We start from the raw sequence: 15,052 nt of genomic DNA on the forward strand, positions 1-15,052 counted from the left end.
TACTGTGTATCATACGGATACCATATTACTTAGGTCGCCGCACCTTATAAAGGTTCAAAACTTCAGCTAGATCAGCCCAGTAGTTTTTGAGAAAAAGTAGAACAGACAGACAGACTAAGAGAAATATGATATAGACGATGCCCATGCCAGTGTACTCCTACTTTACATACCAGCAAACTCATAAAAAATACCCCCCCCCCTCAAAAAGACACTAACCAAATATAAAAGTCGTGAGGCTCCGAAGATATGAGAGTCATGGTCAGGGTTCGTACAAATTTTAAATGTCCATTTTCTAGGACTTTTCAAGGCCTTCTCCAGGCAAAATTGAAGTTTTCAAAATAATATTTGGATTTGTTTATATAATCCACAACGATTCTCGTATGTGGAAAGAAAGTTTTTTTAAGAGGAGAGGGGGGGGTCATCTTTTTCGCAACTACCACCCACCTCAAAAAATTAAATTCTAAATGAGAGCAAAAACAGAGGAAAATTTCGACAGCCCCCCCCCAAAGAAAAACAAAGCAAAAAATAAAAATGACCCTCCTTAAGAAAAACAAAAAAAAAAATCCTTGTACAGACGGATCGCAGAATGGTAAATTCCCAATATTTTAATATTTAATAAATATTTTAATGGTGTTTTTGTTACATGATAAAAGGCCTGTCCCCTTTTCATGTAAGTAAAAAAAAAATAAGGAATTAGTTAAATGTAAATATAAAATAGGATAGTCAAGGATTCGAACTTGCGAAGCTAGATTTGGAATTGAAAATTCCAATCATAAGTTAAAATAAATACAGAATGTTATTGAAATAAGGAATTGCAATTGTTTAGCTTACATATCTGTATATGGAAAAGGAATGTAATAATGAAATTTGTTTCTGTTAAGGAATTTAATCGTCAATTGAAATTGTAAACATATTTTGTAAAAATGTTATTTGAAAAATAGGTTACTGAACTCGGGGTCATGTGACGTTTGGCAACGTGACGCATATCATTCAACGTGCTTTATGAGCACATGTTTAATCATGCGATAACGTGACGAGTTCTCAATATAGGTAGAGTTTTTGAGATGCAGTCTGGGAGGCTGGGAGAAGAGTCGGAGAGAAGCAGAGAGATTCAGACCAATTCTACATTAGAATCAAGACACTCTCTAGAAGTGACAGGGTTTTAGAAATAACCATGTAAAGAAACTTTGAATTCCTCACGCGAAATCATGGACCGGTCATGAAATAAAGGACGTCATCATCTTTGTGTATCTGCGTCTTCTGTGTTCATCATTACAACGAGAAAGGTAACGTCACGTTTATATTATATGCACAACTGTCAAAACGTAAATGTCAAACGCACTATCTCTCGGTCTATCTATCAAGATATTCATAAATCTCCTCTCATTGAATTGGTTCTCTTGCAGTAACATGTACCTGTCTATTATATATATACAGAACTGTCTCTCTCTTTAGATGTACTCTGCATATCTCACTAATGTCTCCATCTCTTACAACATGAACATCTTAAGACATATGAACACTCAACACATGAACACTTCTAAGACTGTCTCTATCACTCTAAGACTCTCACAAATATGAACAACAACAAATAACATCAGTCCTCTTCAAATAAGAATTACATAACATACGAATATTTGGTGCCGTACTTGGTACTTCTAAAAATACCACACACCACGTAACATTTTTATTAATACTTAAAAAATAATTTTACAGTATTTTAGATTTTATTTTTAATATTTTGACACAAATTTTTACTGGACATAAATAATACGATTTTTAAGACCTTTTCAAGACATTTTTCATATTTTCAAGGATTTTTCAAGATCATAATAGAAATAAGGCCTTTTCAAGGCAAAAGTCAAAATTCAAGGACTTTTCAAGTCTGTGGAAACCCTGATAGTTTGTCAAAGGTTCCTTCAATAGTAAACTGCGAATGTCGGCCCTTCTTCAAAGTCCTACCTAACTAATACTCCTGGTGAACAAAGTGCAAATGAGATCCAGACAATTGCACTTAAGGGAACAATGAGGATACTAAAAAGAGCTCTCGGTTGGTTTCAATAAAAAGCAGGGCAATGTTGGCAGCTGGTTTGGCTACCCCATACGCAGCATTACAATCTTCAAAGGAAAAAAATTTTTAAAAAAATTAAAAATAAAAAAAAGTATATCATTAGCACAAGCCAAAATCTACGCAGAGGAAGAAACTAGCGATGGAACGCCTTAGAATGACCTCCAGTCTGTATTTGGATTGAGGACATAAATGGAAGGTAACATTTTAATCAACTCTGGTTGCCATGGCTAATAGCACTAACTCAAGTCCATCATTCACACTCTTCGGTCAAAAACTACACAGGCAACATGAACTGGAACAAATACATAGAAGATATTGCCAAGGCTGCTACGAAGAAGGTTGGTCCTCTCTACCATGCTAGAAAGTTTCTTACAATTATCAGTCTTCTAGATTTCTACAGAGCAGCTATTCACCCATGCATGGTTGTCACATCTGGACTATTGAGAGGTGACGATGGTTCTGTGGTTAATGAAACGGACTGACAACCTGGCTGTCCCAAGTTCAAATCCTGTTCATTCCACAAAAATCACTTTCACTTAGGATGTTTGCAACTTTCACATGGTCCCTCCCGTAAGTACCTGATGTCTTTCTAGAAATAATTCTGCCAACAATAGAACCTTTAGATTCATACAATATGATGATGATCTGGACTATTGCACCAATCACTAGGCTCTCTCTCAGACAGGGTCAAGAGAATAACCCAATAGATCTCACTGTCTATCAAACTCCAACCTCTGTCCCATCCAATGTGCATCTCTGTGCTTGGTTTACAATTACTTGTATGGAATGTGTTCTGACAAACTTGCAGAACTTGTGCTCCCTAGACATAAATACTCTCAACCAACCAGAAAATCAGCAAAATCTCACCCCTTCACTGTGATGGTTTCTAGATGCTAGAAGACTTTTTACTCCATCTTTATCTTATTAAGTCTTGAAATTCTCTTTCGCACTATTGCTTTCTGTATTTTGAGTCTAAAATGTCACTTTACACACCACCCCTCCGTTTAAATTTAGCATTTTAATATTTTATTTTTATAAATAAATAAAAATATTTAATCTCTTCCATTTGAGAACCTGATGCCTTCAGTGACATATCAGCTTTATTATGTCGCCTGACGAGGACTTTTGGTTCCTGCCAACTAATTGTCCGAAACATTAGCATGTTCAGTGTAGCGACTATTTAATATTTGTCTATATAAATAAAAATATTATATTTTGCTCTTTTTTACCGAGCACTCTTTATAAACTCATTTTAATTTATGAGTTTTCTCCCTTGAATACAATTAACTTGGTGTAGCGTTATTTTGCACGTTCTTGGCCTTTTGGTCAAGATCAAAGTGTAGTATCTGTTCTTCAGATGCTGCACTTCATTTTCTTGTTCTCTTTCGGTGGAGGAGAAATCCTTCACGACTGAGACAATTTTTATTTTTGTACCTTTTCTCCACGTTAAAAAACGACCCTGATGTCTAACTCTGTCCCGTGGGGAGGCATAGTAAATAGGTACAATTAACTTGGTGTATATATAGGACTGGACAACATTGGGCAGCATGCTAGTATATACTACTAACAGGTCGCCTGGCATAATCCGATCATAAAATATGCTAAAATATATTTTAATTGATGCAGATTTCATATTTATTATTATAGAACCAATTTAAATGTTGATTATTATATTGTACCAGTATATAGTCATGATTTCAAAAAAGATATAGAGATGACTTGGGGTGCCAACAGCTAGAAACAAAACCAAAACATACCTCTGCAGCATTATTCGTTACTATCTGTGCTAAGTCATGTCAAAACTTTAAAATAACGTTGTTAAACGCGTAAATGTATGCTTGCGCATGCATATGTTTGTTAAGATATAATAACAGAACACATAAATATACATATATTCCAAAGTTCAAGGTTAGATGCATCTTAACAATTTGTTTTTTTCAAAAATTGAAAAAAAAAAAAGAACTTCCGTACCTTTTATAGATCTGTTTCATTCATGGGGAAATAATCAATATTAATATGTCAACGTTGGATATTTCCTACCGTACACTCATCAGAAAAAGAGAAAAATGTAAAAGGATGTAATATGTAAAATTCAGGATGGTTGGTTGATTGTTTTTGTTTTACGGCATATCATATCAACCCTTTTCGGGTTATTTAATGCCGAATCCAAAGATTTTGAAGAAAAAATGTTTAATAGAATATATTTGTTGTTTTCAAGTCGGTTTCTATTTAACCCATAGTTGGAACCCTTATAGGTACTACCACTCTGGGTTAGAGTGGACCTGGGAGCAATGGTAATTAAAGGGTGGCTCCACACTCCCCAAAGCCCAAAAGCTGGGGCCTCACCACTGGATATAGTTTAAGGTCATATCCAAGACCAAAATTCAGGAAGAATCGAAATAACTCACGTTGGCCGTATCCAGTAGATGGTTATATAAAATTCCTATGAATTTAAACAGCATTTTTCTTTTATTTTTTTTCAGTATTTTATCAATTTTTTTTTATAAAATACACAAAATTTCTTTAAATTAATTATATGTTAAATTTTAAAAGCATCTTATTTTAACTTTAAATTTAAACCCAATTTAACTTTATGATTTTATTCTAATTTTTATTCTCAATTTATCTTAATTTATTTATCAACATCAAAATTTTCCAGATACATCTGCCTTACTTTAAAAAAATGCTAGGTTTATTTTTGGTGTCTTTAAAAAAAAAAAAAAAACATCCAATATTTTTTCTGATAAGGAGACTTTGTTTCAAAAAACTATATGTTAAAATTATTGTCCAAGACATATTGCCTGTCTCAATAAAACATTGTTTCCGAAACGATCGTACAATTCATTGACTTTGTTGTGTTCCTCCTTATGAAACCGATTTTTAATTTTAATTAAAAATTATCAATCATCTTATATATATATATATATATATATATATATATATATATATCAAATGACCGATCTTTAGAAGAGAGGAAGAGGGATGATAGTCGCAATATTAAACCAAACGTATTTTGCTACAATTAGTGGAAATCCGGTTGATTATATTTTAATAATACGAACAAAGTAAAAAAAAAAAACACCAACGATATATATAGAGAGAAAGAGTTATGACAGAATTATGTTTATATTATCTGAACCTGATGGGAGAAAGAATATACAGCAAAGTAGGAAATAATATAAATAAACGTTTTCTAACGGTCATTGACTTCAATCATTTCTGAAGTGTCCCATCGTGAAGGATCAACTCGTGATTTCACGCAATAAAGCAAAATATAAATAATAGAAAGAAATAAATAAACGAAAAGTAAAATTGAGAAGTCAAACATCTATAGGGGAAAGAGGCAGAAGAAAACCAAAGAGAAGAAGGGGTTCGCTGATGGGGTAGAAATGTGTGTGTGAGAAGAGAGAGGGTAGGAAAGAGATGAGAAGGTAGATAGAAAAGCTACACAAAATAAAGCAGAGGAGGGATGCGAATGCAATGGGGGAAGGTTTGTAGGGGTAGGGTGATGAAAGAGAAGTGTAAAAGCAAAGTGCCCGGAGACAGCAAAAAAAAAAGGGGGGAGGGGGGCAAATAAAGGGACAGGGGGAAGGAGAAAAAGAAAAAGAACATCGTATACGATTCGAAGATATAAATCAAGTCGCTACTTCATTATTCCGATTCAACCTGGGCGACCCTAAATTTGAAGGTAGGGGTGGGGGATGAATCTCTAAGTCTAACATTCCCAGACTTGGAAACTCGGCGGGGGGGGGGGGAGAAAGGAAAGGAAAGGAGAGGAGAACTAAGTAGATGCGTGGGTGAAATATGATTATTTTATTGTTCAGCGTAGAAAGGGCGAGTAGTGTGTTCTCAAACATCTTTTATACACGAATTCACGCCTTCAAAAAACATTACTGTGTTTAAAGCCACCCATACATTGGCGTACGGGCACACACATACAAACGCAAGATTTGTTTTTTGTTTTTGTTTTTTTTTCGCACATCAATAGGCACTGATTAGTGCACTCTACGCCGTACATGAAAATCGTGGTCATTTTTAACGGTTATATCTTATTCAGAAGTTACATGTATTGGGGTCAGGGGTTGTGAAAAGTATTTTCAAAGCGATCTACCATTCAATATATATAATTATATAAACATTGTAATAAGCCGAGACTTTTTTCAGTCCTGACGAGATATGGAAATGCTAAAACGTTGATCGATCCGCGTAGATTCCTTCCCATCCATTCATCGCGACCGCAGTCGAGATTGAACTCACAACACGAGTTTGTAGTGTAATTCAAATCTTGTCGGTAGCTGAATACTTGATGCTTCGCCAGGGCTATCAAAGATACTTTTTATCGTGACGCCATCACTAAATGGGGTGCCTTCCATGGCTTAAGAGAGCCCCATCTACTCCCGAGAGGAGGATAGACCGCGCCAGTTTATCAACCTGGTATTTTACCTCCCGGTACATACAGTGCCTCGCCTTCCCAAATATTCACCCATCTGGTACTGGCCAGGCTCAACGTTGCTTAATTTTGGTGATCTGGCAAGAACCGGTGTGTCAACGTTATTGTGCTGTATATAACGCAAATATAATCATATATATATATAAGTGAAAGTGTGTGTGTGTGTGTGTGTGTGTGTGCACATTTCCCTACGCAATAACTCTGTCAATTTTAAGCCTACAGATTCGAAATTTGATGTACAGGGTACTGAGATTTGGGAAAATCGATGTGATTGGTTTTCGGACAAAAACACATGAAATTTTAGATATAGATTCCTTGGACATAGATCTAACTTAATAACTTTATTTGAGCCCTAAACAATAAATTTTAATGGGTCATAATAGGGATCAAAGTTAAAAAATTGACCTTTTTTTTTTTTTTTTGCTTTGCTCAGCATACACCTCAAAACACCCGGGCAACGCCGGGCACCCATGCTAGTATACAAATAATGTAGACTCCTTACAATGCTTATAACATTCTATTTACTTAATTATACTTACATAATTTTATTTATTTATTCATAAGCTATACGCACTATTGAGCACTTTTAAAAATGATTCGCCTTTAGTGTATGTTAACAATATATTTGAACTTAATGTGTGTATGACTTTTTAGCACGTAAAAAATAGGTAAAAATTATAGATCGTTAACTTAGAATGAATGATAGCTGAATATGGTTGAATTTGCGCTTTTTTTTTTTTTTTTTTGCATTAAATACTAATCCCCTATTAATCCCTAACTCTGCATCGAACGGATACCATAATACTTAGTTTGCTGCACCTTATCATAACAAAAGTCCATACAAAATTTCAACCAGACCGAACAGGTAGTTTCCGAGAAAAGTTAGAACGGATAAATATCTATATAAGTCAGTCGGATTCTAGATTTTATTGATCCGTTCCTCCCGCCGGTATTAATTTTGAATAGCTAGCTCTTATGAATTGAGCCATGTTATTCAAAACAATTAAATGTAATTCGATTTAATTCCATTCAGAAAATATTCTGTTCCACTTGGAAGATTATTGAAAAATTTTTCATTTTCCACAATGATCTGAACAGCAATATCAGTTTATGGTACCAATAAAAACATTGACATAGCTATATCTATTTCAGCTTTTAGATAAATAATTTTCCGTTTAAAAAACAGTAAGCCACACATTTCTAAAAACATTATTTGTATATCATAATAGTAGGTAAAATTTTATTTCAAAAAAATAATTAAAGGGTCATTTAAATGAAATAATACAAACGAACAACGGATTTTTTTTAAAGTTTACTATTAATATCTATTTAACTTTTTCATTTCAAGAATATTTGTAATGTGTCTTTAAAAAAACAATTTTAAAAATATATATTTAAAAAAAAATAAAAGGCAAAAGGTCTATATGTGAAATTTCAAGATGTCCATCTTACAAGAATTGAACAGTTTAACATGCTTTAAGAAATAAACGTTAAGATGGACAACAGCTTTATATATGAAATATAGACTTTTTGTCATTTATTTGTATATGCTCTGTAGTTACATCGAGCTTCATAAACTAAAGGATCGTTATGAATAAAACGTGAAATATAATTTAATAAGCATATTTTCCCATAAACATATATTAAAAAATTTTTTTTTTTTAAATCTACTAAGGAAGTTTATGTTGGTATGTATATTATTTCTTCTCACGTGTTTAAAAAAAATGAGATCGCTCGATGAACAAAGATGGTGACTGGTGATTAATCTGATGTTACGGTATACACGTCTCACTATATAGATTTACTAAACGTTTAGATTGCTTAACGTAAAGATTGAAAGTTAAATAATAAATTATTCTATGAAAGACTTTTTATTTTTTTTGTTCATTTTATACTTTAATAGTAAAACGATACTGTATATAGCTCAAATTTTATTTTCTAAAATTAAAAAAAAATGTTTCGGAATAAAGAAATGGATGGATGGAGAGATGGAGAGATAGAGAGATGGAGAGATAGAGAGATAGAGAGATGGAGAGATGGAGAGATGGAGAGATGGAGAGATGGAGAGATAGAGAGATGGAGAGATAGAGAGATGGAGAGATGGAGAGATGGAGAGATGGAGAGATAGAGAGATAGAGAGATGGAGAGATAGAGAGATGGAGACAGAGAGAGAGAGAGAGAGATGGAGACAGAGAGAGAGATGGAGAGATGGAGAGATAGAGAGATGGAGAGATGGAGAGATGGAGAGATAGAGAGATGGAGACAGAGAGAGAGATGGAGACAGAGAGAGAGATGGAGACAGAGAGAGAGATGGAGACAGAGAGAGAGATGGAGACAGAGAGGGAGGGGAGAGAGAGAGGGAGGGGAGAGAGAGAGGGAGGGAGAGGAAACCATAATCAAAATAATAACACTAATAGGCAACACCGGGTAGGTTCAGCTACTCATTCATAAATCTCTAAGGTTTATGCTTCTTATCATGGGGTCCCGATTTCGAATCTCGTTAGATTCAGCCTCTCTCTGATGAGTCATAGACGACAAAACATGTGTCCGTGGATAATTATATTTTGAAAACAATATCTCTACTAAAGGAACATTGTGCGTGTGTGTGTGTTCATTCCCTACCAACTCCAAAAAAAACCTGGGCTGATTTTTATGAAATTTTACACGAAGATACTTATGTGCCTGGCAGTGTTCTTTGATAGGTTTTGTATCAGGATGTCTTTGATAAGTATTGATAATCAAAATAATGCGATGAAAGAAGAAACGTGAAATTTTAACCTTACACTGCCTAACATAGCAAGTGTATTTGAGGAGTTTTACTACCACAAAATCAACAGTAGGTTCTTTTATATGACAGGGGTGCGTTCGAAATGAATGTTTCTATTTAGAGCACAAATGAACAAAGATACTTGACTTTTGCATTTTTTATTTTAATTCAAGCCATTATATATAAAAATAATTTTATAAAATCAACAGTAGGTTCTCTACAGTGCAATGTAGATTACAATGTATTGTAGATTGGGTCACTGTGGGGAAGTATGTAAAGCTTCCTCCCGGTGCACTGTGATGGGTCCCCAACTAGAGCAGGCAATCAATCAATTTGATTGAAAAATGGGCGATTTCTTTAATTTTGAGGACATAAATATGGGAGTGTGAAAGATTCGTTGATCATTCAATCCCGGGCAATGTCGGGTCTCTCTGCTAGTATAACAATATTTCTAAAATGTTGGGATTTTTCAGCATTAAACACCATATGATCATGATCGCGGAAGTCACCCTGGATTGGTTGGTTTGGTTCTTTCTAGCAGGTTCAAGTATCGAATACTGACTGACCAGATACTGCGATCCAATGCTGTTTCTCTTATGAGAGACTGCTTTTGAGTTTGCCACCGCAATATTTCTTGCAGTCTGGTGGTGGTGCCGTGAAGACATTTGACACCATAGTTACAAGTATTTTTTTTTTTTTTTTTTTCAAATGTCGCTCAATGTCCTTTATATTTTGAACTTTTAACTATTTTTGTTTTTTCGCTTCTCCATTTATTTGTGGGCTTGTAGGAATGCAAAATGTCTTAAAACTACAGTGAGGAAGACCGAAGAAATGACCGCAAATTTTGTTTTATTAAAAAAAAAAAAATTTTTTTTTTGAAAGACTTTTTATTCTTAAACGCCAACAAATAAGAAATAGATAAAAGATATAAACATATAGATATATTTTTCGTATTATTTTTTCATACGTGTGTGTGTGTGTGTGTGTGTATATATATATATATATATATATATATATATATATATATATAGAGAGAGAGAGAGAGAGAGAGAGAGAGAGAGAGAGAGAGAGAGGGGGGCGTCCTTTTAGTTTGGAGATGTAATCGATATCAACTAAGGGTTATTGCGTGAAAAATCCATAGTGGAGCAAGTGTTACATTATCGACATCAAGGAGAATATCTTCGTAATTCATAACTAAAACACGTTGTATATGGACCGACGAAAATAGACTGTGAAAATAAGAAAACTAATAATAGAAATAACGTCCCAAATTATAGTGTCATCTAATGAAATATGTAATTGGGATGCTGAAAAATCTTGTCTCTGCTTTGGAGTCAGACATCCACAGACACCAGAGCTTTTATTTATAACCTGAATATATAAAAATACACAAAGTAAATAATAATAATAACTAGAGGGACCTGTGGAAATTCCACAGGGAACTCATTCACATGTAATATATTGATGTTGGCATTCTGTAGATGTTCAGTGTAAATTAAGACGTTCAGATGTTATTGTAGCTCTTTTGTTAAAACTGCAAAAGTAAATATCTAAGCTAGCAAGGACGCCCGGTGTAGCCGGTCGCAAACTACGCTTAAATATATTTTAATTCTTGCAGATTTCGTATATATTATTACAGAGTTAATGATGTATTGAGATATATATATATATATATATATATATATATATATATATTCTGTTCTCATCTCTAGGGTTATTTTCACAACGTTTCGATCGATGTAACCTCAGACCTTATTATTCTTTTTGAACTTTGGAATCTTTCTCTTGAACTCAGGAAATAACACTCAAGATGAGAACAGTACTCCGAATAATGCAAATAATACGAATTATCAATACTCATCTGAAAAAATTCAGAAATAAAATACTATTATTCTCATTTCTGGAAAGAACAGTAGACTTCAGAAAATATTCATATATTCTCTCTAAGAATTTCTCATATTTCTTTTAATCAGGATTTTAGGGGAGGGGGCAAGCTCTGATAAACATATGCATCAGTGCTGTTTAAGCAAAAAAAATATTCAGTCTCGGCTTAATAACTTAATCACACAAAGACATTTTCCGTTTTCAAAGTACATAAATTATTTATTAGCAAAAGTCTGAAGCCATCAATAAAAAACCAATAGTTTTGGAGAACAGTATCGATTTTTGAAATTGACATGTCATTGAACAGCAGGTGTTTATTTAAGAATTAAATTTAATAAAATACTTTAGATTAACAGAAATACTATATTTTATGCATAACAAGATATTATCACAAAATACTTTCAAAGAATACATGAATTATATGAATACAAAGAATACATGAAATACAGGCCATATGCTTTTAAGGCCGATATGATAATATCTAATATACTAAAATAACGTCCACCACCGATATCTGTAATAAATCTAATAAATGTAATTTCACCATTTTTTGTGCAAAATTCCCAAACTTTTTACGCAAAATCGATGACGTCATCATTTTGTGTGTAAATTTGATGGATGGCCAAAAGCGCTAAATAAGAATAATGGAAATAACAGCATTCTGCAATTATTTTGTTAGATTTTCATATTTACACAAGTATAACAGTCATTAACAAATATAAATTTATTATTTTAAAATATTCAAGTATTTTTTTGTGCGCTGGGGCTGGGCTGAGATTTTCTTCTTAAACAATAGATATATGAATTCAAACGGTTAACGCATTAATAAGTTTGACGTTGTAGTTAACATATAAATAACTCACCCGTTATGGGCTTCCATATTTTAGTGTTAAAAACCTAAGTGTCAGATGAATCATATTTTTATAATAAAATATTTTTTAAATCGGTGTTGATTTCTTACAATGTTTTAAAGATGGCAACAATCATTTTTATATGAAAAAAAAAATTTTTTTTTTAATTGTAAACATTATTTTAAATTCTGTTTAAAACTGATCGACCGGAATGATAAAGTTTTAATCATTTAAATATTTTAAAAATTTAATTATTTTTTAGATTTTTTCTGTTTCAATTCAACTGATTATATTATATATTCAGAAATAACGTTCTTTTCTACAAAACATGATAATATCGAATTCATTTCCATTTTCTGTTCAGAAATTCAAGGTAAATAAAAAAAAAAACGTGTTTAAATATATGGTTAAGTGACAGCTTCAGTCATTTAGAACTGCTTTAAAGCTTCACCGCTCACTCATTTTTCCACCAAATTTCAAACAATTATTAGAGTTTATAGATCACCTTCGCAGCTATATTGTGAAAAAAAAAATGTTCAACTTTCGTTCAGTAAAACAAAAGTTCTGATGAATTTACTGCTGTTCAAAATCGTAAAAAATATAAAGACGTGAGCGACGTTTTTATGACTGGTTTCCATAGCAACAACGTCACTTCAGCACTACTATTGCTACTAATTCACTAATGAAAGGATGATAAGGAGATAATTGGGGCGATTTTATTGAAAGCAGAGAAGTGCTGTACATTGTTATTACATATGTGTTTTTGGGGGCAAAAAAATAAGATTGAAATTAAACTAAGAACAAGTGAATTTATTGGAAGCCTGAAAAAACCATGGATAACAATATAAAAATGCGAGTAATATGGTTAAGCTTAAACATAGAAAAGTAAAGGACTAGTTGTTAAAACTGGAAAAGAAAAGGACAAGATATTCTAGTAAAAATATAATAAATTTTTAACTTAAAATATTGCAGCATTAAATTTTTTTTAATTCAATTTATAACATTATATAATCAATTCTTAATGCTGCAATATTTTAAGTTAAAAATTTATATTTTTACTAGAATATCTTGTCCTTTTCTTTACCAGTTTTAACTAGTCCTTTACTTTTCCATGCTCAAGCTTAACCATATTACTTTTCATGCTCGCATATTTCTATTGTAATATATATGTTTGATTGTGGAAATATATATATATATATATATATATATATATATATATATTGTTACACATGCGATAAAAGGTGGGGATTTAAGTCATAACTAAACATAGGGGTATGATAAGAAATTTCTGAGAAGAATGAAAGTTGTTTATCTTTGTAACACGTTGCCCAAAGGGGGGGGGTATTAGGGAATTTACGGGAAAGCAAAAACCCAAGTATTTTCTCTTTCTCGCATATGTGACACAGCAAAAATAAAAAAAATAAAACAAGTGGATGGAAACGCAAGGACGAACACAATAAAAATGCGACGAAATAACGAGATAACAGACATTTTTCCAAATGATACAAAACTAGATTTATTTAAGATAAAACAAAAATAGGAAGAGTTTAATGAAAGAAAAAGAAATGCATTCAAAGTTATGGAATCTGAAGTATATCTACACGTACTAAAATGAGCGAACGTCATTGGGGGGGGATAAAAGTCTTTGCACCTACAGGTTTCTTTTGTTTTTCCCTTTTTTTTGTTTTTTTCTTGTTTCTTTTGCTGGGGTGTTTCACAACTTGACGACGATGCAGTTAATCCAAGATATTTCCTTCGGTGTGGAAAAAGCTCACATAGCCATCTCACGTGTTTTCTTTTCTTGCTCGCGTGTTATATATCTGTCTCTTTTGTGAGGGATAAGATATCACATCGTGCGTTCGGCACATTCATATCTCTTTCGCATGATGGGAAAAAGTCATCGTCTCGTTCGTGAGGAAGTAAATTCATCGCATTCTCTCGCATGACTGAAGAAGGTCGCGTCGTTCGCGTCTCGTGTATCGGCATCTCCTTTTTGCATGAGGGGAAGAAGTCATCCCCCTCCTCCTCTCACGAGGAGAGAGACCTCTTAACAGGTCGGTGACTCAAACTGAAAAAAACGATTTCCGCTAGTGTCCAGTTAAAAAAAGGGAAAGGGAAAGCGATAACTCTCCGGTCTCCCCCCTTCCTCTCTGCTTCATAATCCGGTCTAAAAATAGACTTGACGAAATCTCTAGCCGGTAAAGTCTCTGCAAGTTTTAAAGGGGTTTTAAAGTGTTTTTACGTTTGAGAAAATACATGCACATTAAACATGTGTTTTTATGGTAATCGGGAAAAATAAAAATTTTATAGTTAAATATTTAGAGAGTTATGAAGAATCGGAATCGATAATTTTATCGGAATCAGGAAAAAATATTGGAATCGTCCCATCACTAATATATATATATATATATATATATATATATATTTATTTATTATTTTTAAAAACAGTAATCTATGGACACACGTGTTTCAGAGCCTTACTCCTCTTCAGTGTAGCTTGACTGTTGTTGGGTTCGAACACCGGACCTTATGTATTTCAGTCCCGCGCCCGAACCCATTACGCTATGATGCCATAGACAATTTACTGTTTAGCAGTTATCGTTTATCTGTTTACGTAATTTGTTGTTGATTTTTTTTTTAATGATATTAAGGTTAACGTCTCCGCCTCAGAGATCCGGTATTTTTCATAGAAAGTCGCCCATTTTTTATTTGGATATATTTTTTATTTATGCATTTATTTATTATTTTTAAAAACAATTGCTTTCAAAAATAATAAAAAAAAGAAAAAAAAAAAGAGTGCATCTGAAAATGGAGTATTGCTACCACATCTGGGCAAGAGTTGCTTGGCATGCTCTATCCTGCCTTGAGTTCAAACCCGGCTTTGAAACCTTGTAGGTGATGTCCTTTTCTCTTTTCTGCAACCTCTTTCCCACAGAAGAGATGTTGCGAGCCTGTCTCTGCTCTATCGCTATTTTCATAGCAAGTGCTCGACAACTCCAATCTATGGTTCCTCTTTGCCAAACTTTCAC

The 15,052-nt window shown here is 33.2% G+C and overlaps 1 protein-coding gene and 1 pseudogene across 5 annotated transcripts in view; one reads left to right on the plus strand and one right to left on the minus strand.

Annotated features, from left to right (window-relative positions):
* Window positions 1–15,052, minus strand: part of LOC145263181 (uncharacterized) — a 255,347-nt gene that overhangs the window by 105,050 nt on the left and 135,245 nt on the right. The gene's annotated exons all lie outside the window — the stretch shown is intronic.
* LOC145263487 (U2 spliceosomal RNA) lies at window positions 3,378–3,510 on the plus strand (annotated as a pseudogene).

The sequence above is a fragment of the Euprymna scolopes genome, chromosome 38 (assembly GCF_053919585.1).
Source record: "Euprymna scolopes isolate OS-2025 chromosome 38, ASM5391958v1, whole genome shotgun sequence".
Classification (NCBI taxonomy): domain Eukaryota; kingdom Metazoa; phylum Mollusca; class Cephalopoda; order Sepiida; family Sepiolidae; genus Euprymna; species Euprymna scolopes.